A 9,718-nucleotide genomic window follows, 5' to 3' on the forward strand; every position below is an offset into this window, starting at 1 on the left:
AGCGGGAGAGAGCAGTCAAGCCAGTAATCTTGCTCACAAGTAAAAATGGGTACTGAAGATTGGGTTCTTAAATGTACAAAATTGTTAACAAATACCAAAAAGCAAAGATTAGAAATCTAGAGTAAAGGTTGAATTTTCAAAAATACAATGTTAAAGAAAAAAAAAAAAAGAAGACAAAAAAAAGTCACAAAAATTATTAAAAGATATATGTATATATATATGAAGTTTGCTTTAAAAATAGGGTCTTTTTTTTTTGAAAAGTAATAGTAGGTTATAAAAATGAAAATTAAAGGAGTAATAGAGGACTTAAAACTTATAAAAAGTTAAAAAAAAAAGAATGATCGTAAAAATAGTAAAAATATATCTAGGATTTTCTCTGGTGGTGTGGGGTCAATTCATTTTTGGATAGTTCCTTGGTCCGGTTTATATTTCTCAAGGTCTATAGGACCCTTCCTGTGTAGTCGGTACTAACTACAGGGTTTTAATCTATTGCACCTGTCACTTCCAAGGCAGTTCCCTCTGTTTTAGCTTCTTCTGTTTTCTGGTCTCTTCAGTGGAGAGATTTCTGCCCTGACACAAGGTGGGCGGTGGTGGACACTTTTTTTAGGCTCACTTGTTCAGTCACGCTGTGGGGAGTGAGGGACGCTGCAAACAAATAACACTGGTGTGTGCTTGCAGTGTCTCAGCCACACTGGGCCTGCCCCCTGCTCACGGTGCATGTGCCCTCCCTACCCACACAAGCTCAGGCTCTAGGATGCTCCACTGGGAACCGTCCGAGGCTGGCCCTGGGCTGCATGCACCTCCCAGGTCTAAGCCACTCAGGTTCAGGCACTCAGGTAGTCCTCAGAGGTGCAGACTCCGTTGGGCCTATATGTTGTGCCCTTCCCAGGTCCGAGCAGCTCATGTGATGAGGTGTTTGGTGAGCGTGGTCGCTGCAACTTATCACCTCTCCCATCCCTGCCACTCAGTTTTCTGGGTTTACAACCAGCGAACCTTCTCAGGCGGATATTGACTGTCCAGAACCCTAAGAAATCTTAGTTAGCAAAGAAGCCTGCTTGCAGTTTGGTAGATAAAGTCTCTCTGGGGCTGCGATTGCCCCTTTCTGGCTCTGGCTGCCTGTCACCAGAGGTGTCTTAGGTTAGGGCTTTTCTCATGGTAGCTATCCCACAGTCTGGTTTCCTAGCCCAAGTTAATTCGCTCAGATTATCCTCAGGGCATTCAGGCTCGGTCCTTACTCTAGGTAATGCAGCCCGTGTCTCCCTGCCCAGCCCCCGCTTGCTAGTGGTGGATGCAGGAGTCTGTGCTGCTTCTGTGCTAGGGGAGTTTCCATTGGGCTCATAATCTGTGGGTTTTAATTATTTATTTACTATTCCTCCATTTTATGTTGCCCTCTGTCCTTCCAAGGCTCACCACAGACTCAGCAGTGGAAGTGTTTCCTGGTGTTTGGAAACTTCTCTTTTTTTAAGACTGCCTTCCTGGGACGGAGCTCCATTCCTACCTCTTTTGCCTCTTTTTTTGTCTTTTATATTTTTTCCTACCTCCTTTCAAAGACAATGGGCTGCTTTTCTGGGTGTTTGATGTCCTCCACCAGAATTCAGAAGTTGTTTCATGGAATTTACTCAGCCTTTAAATGTTTTTTTGATGAATTAGTAGAGGAGAAAGTGGTCTCCCCATCCTATTCCTACGCCATCTTAGGACCACGCCCCTTGTGTCAAATTTTTCATAGTGAACTTTTCTTTTCACTATTTCTCACATCTTCAGTTTAGTTCAGTTGCTCAGTCATGTCCGACTCTTTGCGACAACATGAATTGCAGCATGCCAGGCCAACCTGTACATCACCAATTCCCGGAATTCACTCAAACTCATGTCCATCAAATCGGTGATGCCATCCAGCCATCTCATCCTCTGTTGTCCCTTTCTTCTGTCCCCAATCCCTCCCAGCATCAGAGTCTTTTCCAAAGAGTCAACTCTTCACATGAGGTGGCCAAAGTACTGGAGTTTCAGCTTTAGCATCAGTCCTTCCAAAGAACACCCAGGACTGATTAGGCTTAGAATGGACAGGTTAGATCTCCTGGCAGTATAGGGGATTCTCAAGAGTCTTCTCCAACACCAAAGTTCAAAAGCACCAATTTTTCAGTGCTCAGCTTTCTTCACAGTGCAACTATCACATCCATCCATGACCAGTGAAAAAACCATAGCCTTGCCTAGACAGATCTTTGTTGGCAAAATAATGTCTCTGCTTTTTAATATGCTGTCTAGGTTGGTCATAAACTTCCTTCGAAGCAGTGAGCATCTTTTAATTTCATGGCTGTGGTCACCATCTACAGTGATGATTTTGGAGCCCCCCAAAATAAAGCCTGACACTGTTTCCACTGTTTCCCTATCTATTTCCCATGAAATAGATGGGACCAGATGCCATGATCTTTGTTTTCTGAATGTTGAGCTTTAAGCCAACTTTTTCACTCTCCTCTTTCATTTTCATCAAGAGTTTTTTTAGTTCCCCTTCACTTTGTGCCATAAGGGTGGTGTCATCTGCATATCTGAGATTATTGATATTTCTCCCGGCAATCTTGATTCCAGCTTGTGCTTCTTCCAGCCCAGCATTTCTCATGAAGTACTCTGCAAATAAGTTAAATAAGAAGGGTGACAATATGCAACCTTAACATACTCCTTTTCCTCTTTGGAACCAGTCTGTTGTTCCATGTTCAGTTCCGACTATTGTTTCCTGACCTGCATATAAGTTTCTCAAGAGGCAGGTCAAGTGGTCTGATATTCCCATCTCTTTTAGAATTTTCAACAGTTTTTTGTGGTCCACACAGTCAAAGGCTTTAGCATAGTCAATAAAGCAGAAATAGATGTTTTTCTGGAACTCTCTTGCTTTTTTGATGATCTAGCAGAGGTTGGCAATTTGATCTCTGGTTTCTCTGCCTTTTCTAAAACCAGCTTGAACACCTGGAAGTTCACGGTTCATGTATTGCTGAAGCCTGGCTTGGAGAATTTTGAGCATTACTTTACTAGTGTGTGAGATGAGTGCAATTGTGTGGTAGTTTGAACATTCTTCTGGCATTGCCTTTTCTTTGGGATTGAAATGACAGCTGACCTTTTCCAGTCCTGTGGCCACTGCTGAGTTTTCCAAATTTGCTGGCATATTGAGTGCAGCACTTTCATAGCATCATCTTTCAGGATTTGAAATAGCTCCACTGGAATGTCATCACCTCCACTAGCTTTGTTCGTAGTGATGCTTTCTAAGGTCCACTTGACTTCACATTCCAGGATGTCTGGCTCTAGGTGAGTGATCACACCGTTGTGATTGTCTTGGTCGTGAAGATCTTTTTTGTACAGTTTTTCTGTGTATTCTTGACACCTCTTCTTAATATCTTCTGCTCCTGTTAGGTCCATCCCATTTATGCCCTTTATTGAGCCCATCTTTGCATGATATGTTCCCTTGGTATCTCTAATTTTTTTGAAGAGATCTCTAGTCTTTCCCATTCTGTTGTTTTCCTCTATTTCTTTGCATTGATCCCTGAGGAAGGCTTTCTTATTTCTCCTTGCTATTTTTTGGAACTCTGCATTCAGATGCTAATATCTTTCCTTTTCTCCTTTGCTTTTCACTTCTTTTCCTTTCATAGTTATTTGTAAGGCCTCTCCAGACAGCCATTTTGTTTTTTGCATTTATTTTCCACTGGGATGTTCTTAATCCCTGTCTCCTGTACAATTTCATGAACCTCCGTCCATAGTTCATCAGGCACTCTATCAGATTTAGTCTCATATCTATTTCTCACTTCTACTGTATAATCATAAGGAATTTGATTTACGTCGTAACTGAATGGTCTAGTGGTTTTCCCTACTTTCTTCAATTTAAGTCTGAATTTGACAATAAGGAGCTCATGATCTGAATCATATTCAGCTCCCTGTCTTGCTTTTGCTGACAGCATAGACCTTCTCCATCTGTGGCTGCGAAGAATAGAATCAATCTGATTTCAGTGTTGACCATCTGGTGATGTCCATGTGTAGTCTTTGTTTGTGTTGTTGGAAGAGAGTGTTTGCTATGACCAGTGCGTTCTCTTGGCAAAACTCTATTAGCCTTTGCCCTGCTTCATTCTGTATTCCAAGGCTAAATTTGCCTGTTACCCCAGGTGTTTCTTGACTTCCTATTTTTGCATTTCAGTCTCCTATACTGAAAAGGACATCTTTTTGGGGATGTTAGTTCTAAATGGTCCTGTATGTCTTCATAGAACCGTTCAACTTCAGCTTCTTCAGCGTTACTGGTTGGGGCATAGACTTGGATTACTGTGATATTGAATGGTTTGCCTTGGAAGCAAACAGAGATCATTCTGTCATTTTTTAGATTGCATCCAAGTACTGCATTTCGAACTCTTTTGTTGACCATGATGGCTACTCCATTTCTTCTAAGCGATTCCTGCCCACAGTAGTATATAATGGTCATCTGAGTTAAATTCACCCATTCCAGTCCATTTTAGTTCACTGATTGCTAGAATGTTGACATTCACCCTTGCCATCTCCTATTTGACCACTTCCAATTTGCCTTGATTCATGGACCTAACATTCCAGGTTCCTATTCAATATTGCTCTTTACAGCATCAGACCTTGCTTCTATCACCAGTCACATCCACAGCTGGGTATTCTTTTTGCTTTGGCTCCATCCCTTCATTCTTTCTGGAGTTATTTCTCCACTGATCTGCAGTAGCATATTGAGCACCTACTGACCTGGGGAGTTCCTCTTCCAGTATCCTATCATTTTGCCTTTTCATACTATTCATGGGGTTCTCAAAGCAAGAATACTGAAGTGGTTTGCCATTCCCTTCTCCAGTGGACCACATTCTGTCTGAACTCTCCACCATGACCTGCACATCTTGGGTGGCCCCACATGGCATGTCTTAGTTTCATTGAGTTAGAGAAGGCTGTGGTCCTAGTGTGATTAGATTGACTAGTTTTCTGTGATTATGGTTTCATTGTGTCTGCCCTCTGATTCCCTCCCACAGCACCTACCACCTTACTTGGGTTTCTCTCAACTTGGATGTGGAGTATCTCTTCGTGGCTGCTCCAGCATAACGCAGCTGCTGCTCCTTACCTTGATCAAGGGGTATCTCCTCACTGGCCGCCCCTCCTGACCTTGAACTTGAATTAGCTCCTCTCTGCCCTCCTGCACCCACGCAGCCACCACTCCTTGGACATGGGATGGGGTCTCACATCTTATCTCCTGCAAAAAATCACCAAACTCATTCAATGTGTAGGCCTAATGACCAACTGATCCTTATTACTGCACAATTACTACTTTCAAAAATCTGTTTAATGTAATTAAATTGTCTAATTTCTCCTTCCTTTATTCCTCTGGTTCCAAGAAATAATGAATCTCACTATGTTCTGATCAAATATACTCTCCGATTCTTTTGAACTTGATAGTCATGCCAAAGATATATTTGTGTTTGTATGTATGTACTTCATCACTCAGTCATTTCCAACACTTTGCAACCCCATGGGCCACCAGGATCTTCTGTCCATGGGATTCTCCTGGCAAGGACACTGGAGTGGGTTGCCATTTCCTTCTTCATATATATGTATACCTACATGTATTAACCAATTTAGGACTATCTATACTTCAACTTAAGGAGATTTGCTTATATTCTGTGTTTATTAATTCTGTTGTACATCCTCAAAGATATATCAAAATAAGCAAAGAAATCAAACATATTTGATTCTATATTAAAACTAATTTTCCATTTTGAAATGGCTCAGTAATCCTCCAAAAATGTATCACATAGATATTAGCTTCTGCTAAAATCTTTATAGTTTACACTAATTTCTGTAAGGAAATATAAATAAGACTTTGACTTTTAAACTTGAATATTCTAACTTGAATTTTTTTTTTATACACAATGATTTTCAAGGAAATATTGAATTAAATTATATAATAATTAGATTTTATAATGAAATTCATGCTTTAGATAATTCTATTTTAATTGACTGAATATTTGCCTGAAAATTGTAGCAATCACTAAATTTCATAATTCTGAGAATAGCATATAAATGTTCTTTAATACTTAGTAGATTAAATAAGAGTGACCTTATTTCATTTTCTACATGTGTTAGTAAAGTGGCAATAATTGTGTCCCCAAGTGAAATAAAAATTCATGTATTTAAATTTTAAGTTGGTGAAACAGGACAAACTCTTCATGTGTTTTTTAGAATCATATATATCATATTGAATAAATAGGCTTTCTCCATCACTAATTTAAATTTTCTGTTTAACAAATACATTTCATTTTTCTTTGGATTTTTACCACATTTGGTTAATTTGACATTGCTTTGTGTTTAAAATAATCTATGTTTATTATTAAAAAAGTAATGATTTGGTCATGAATTACTGTCAAGAATTTTGAAAGGTAAACTACAATAAAAATGCTCACTGTTCATAACAGATTTTTAATTATTTACCTATTTACTTATTTGGTTGTGGAATGACAAAGAAAAATATATATTATAACAACACTAAACTTAGAAGAAAATGCAACACATTATGTTTAATTTCAATTACAGAGGTTGTGCATATTTTAAGATAATTTTGCTTTAATGTTTTGTAATTTTTTTTAGTAAATATTTATTTTAGAGCTATTTATTTATACTGTTTTGAAAAATCTATAATCAGTTGTTAAAGAACAGTGGCTCGTTTCATTTGGAGAAAAATTGTGAAATGTATAATTTACCAATCACTCCAAAGAAATTCGAAAAGCCAGTGACTGTCATCAAAGCACGTTCATAGAAAAATATTTCGTGATTGCTATAAGTGTTGTGTGATGGTTCATAGGGTCATCAAAAGGAATCAAATTTATTTCATTAAATAAAATTGAATATAAATGTTGAAAAACTATAGCTTACATTTCAATACAACAAAGGATTTACTAATTTTATAAATAAAATATATATTTTAAAGTAAAATTGTAATTATTAAAACACCTTATCTATAACAATCAAATGAATTATATTTTAAAAATTGTTTCTTCATATTCTGAAGTTGTGTGCTAAAATAGGAAATATAATGTCCATTAAGGAATGTAGGTCCTATTATAGAATATAAAGTTCTATTAATATTAATAAATGTGGGTTCAGCTTATTATGCTATCCCTTGGGACATTTTGAAAAATGCAAAAATGCAGTTTATTTTTCTCATAAATGGATTTTTCCTGTTATTAATTCAGTTTTTGATTCTCGAGTAAAATTTTTTTTTTTTTGAGACTAAAATAAGTTTAAATTTTAAGTATTACATGGCTCAGATGGTAAAAATATTGCTGGCAATGCAAGAGACCTGGGTTCAATCACTGGATTGGAAAGATTCATTGAAGAAGGGAGTGGCTAACCACGCCAGTATTCTTGCCTGGAGAATTCCAGGGGGTCACAAAGAGTCACATACAACTAAGTGATTAGCACTTTCATTTTTTCACTTTCATGGCCCATTTAATATTTTTGAAAACATAAGAGCTATATAATGGAAAGTCACCAACTTTAACAGTTAAAATACAGATATTTTATTCTAAGTTATAAGTTCCATTAACTTGCAACAAAAAAAGTGATTGATGATTATTAAAAATGGGTTATTATATGTCCATTATACCAGGTATATATCTATATACCCATCAATACACTTACCCAATAACTTTCATAAGTTGTCTACCATCTCTGAGCCTGCATTTCTGAATTTTCTATCCCAGCATATAAAGACATTGCATCCATTCTTCCTTAAGAATGATACAAAATCATTCAGGAGGGCCTGCTTATTTCAGATGTTTCATTTAACAGTATGTTATGGTTGCTGAAATCTTATAACAAACATTTCATTAGCTTTTAGTGATTTTATTTCATTTTATTTTGGTTAAAGGAGAGATTCTAATGTGAGAAATGAAACATAACAATGCTTGCCTTTAACGTTACTACAGTCAGTAGTATGAACTGAATATGCTCAGTTCGTGGCAGAAAATGAAATGAAGTTTAGGTGAATGAGAAGGGCCAGAATGTGAAACACTTCAAGAATGTGGAGGTAGTGATCAGGGAGAGCTGGATTTGGAAGAAAGCATCAGAGTTAGGAACACTTGCAGCTGGAGTGTAGGAAGTCAAGGAGGAAGTAGTTCAGTTCACTTCACTTGCTCAGACATGTCTGACTGTTTGTGACCCCATGGACTTCAGCACGCCAGGCTTCCCAGCCCATCACCAACTATTGGAGCTTACTCAAACTCATATCGATCGAGCCAATGATGCCATCCAACCATTTCATCCTTTGTCATACCCTTCTCCTCCTGTCTTCAATCTTTCCCAGCCTCAGGATCTTTTCCAATGAGTCAACTCTTCACATCAAGTGGCCAAATTATTGGAGTTTCAGCTTTAGCATCAGTCCATCCTGTGAATATTCAGGACAAATTTACTTAAAGATTGACTGGTTTGATCTCTTTGCAGTCCAAGGGACACTCAAGAGTCTTTAACACCACAGTTCAAAAGCATTAGTTTTTCAGTGCTCAGCTTTTTTTATGGTTCAACTCCCATATCCATACATGACTAATGAAAACCATAGTTTTGACAAGATGGACATTAATCGGCAAAGTAATGTCTCTGCTTTTTAATATGCTATCTAGGTTGGGTCATATCTTTTCTTCAAAGTAGCAAGTATCTTTTAATTTCATGGCTGCACCATCTGCAGTGACTTTGCAGACAAAGAAAATAAAGTCTGTCACAGTTTCCATTGATTCCCCATCTGTTTGCCATGAAGTGATGGGACTGGATGCCATGATCTTCGTTTTTTGAATGTTCAGTTTTAAGCCACCATTTTCACTCCCCTCTTTCACTTTCATCAGAGGCTCTTCAGTTCTTCATTTTCTGCCATAATGTTGGTGTCATCTGCATATCTGAGGTTATTGCTATTTCTCCCAGAAATCTTGATTCCAGCTTGTGCTTCATTCAGTCTGGCATTTTACATGATGCATTCTGCATATAAGGTAATTAAGAAGAGTGACAATATACAGCTTGATGAACTCCTTCCCGAATTTGGGGGATGGAGGGAAACCTGAAAAACCAGAGGCAGAGAACTCAAAGGAGAAAACTGTCTGCAATAGGATTTCAGATATTAAAAATAAAACCAAGTATTTTTGTGTCTCAGTGCTTTTGTTTTATAAATTATTTGCAGTGCTGTTTACAACACACATGGAAAAAAGTTATGTGTGATGTTTTCACTTCTTTCTCTAGTCCTATGTTAAGTGATTCTAATTTGGATTTTAGTGCAATTTCAACATACGTTTAAACATAATAAACTGCTATTAAACTGTTACACATGGTTAATAATACTTATGGACTTCTGAAAGCTGCTATTATTAAACTGAACAAAGTCATTAATGTTTTAAATTTTGCACCAAGATATAGAATATAAAACAGATGTTTACTGCATCTAGATAATAGTCTTAATATGCAACTATATATATATATATATATTTCCTTTTTTAACCATGTATTTTTACTATGTATTTTATATTTTGCAATTTAAATAAAACATACTCTAATAAAAATACTCTTGAGAGTCCCTTGGCCTGCAAGGAGATCCAACAAGTCCATTTTAAAGATCAGTCCTGGGTGTTCTTCAGAACAACTGATACTAAAGCTGAAACTATGATACTTTGGCCACCTCATGCGAAGAGTTGACTCATTGGAAAATACTCTG

This window comes from Bison bison, unplaced genomic scaffold (genome assembly GCF_000754665.1).
Source record: "Bison bison bison isolate TAMUID 2011002044 unplaced genomic scaffold, Bison_UMD1.0 scf7180017864358, whole genome shotgun sequence".
In the NCBI taxonomy this organism is placed as follows: Eukaryota; Metazoa; Chordata; class Mammalia; order Artiodactyla; family Bovidae; genus Bison; species Bison bison.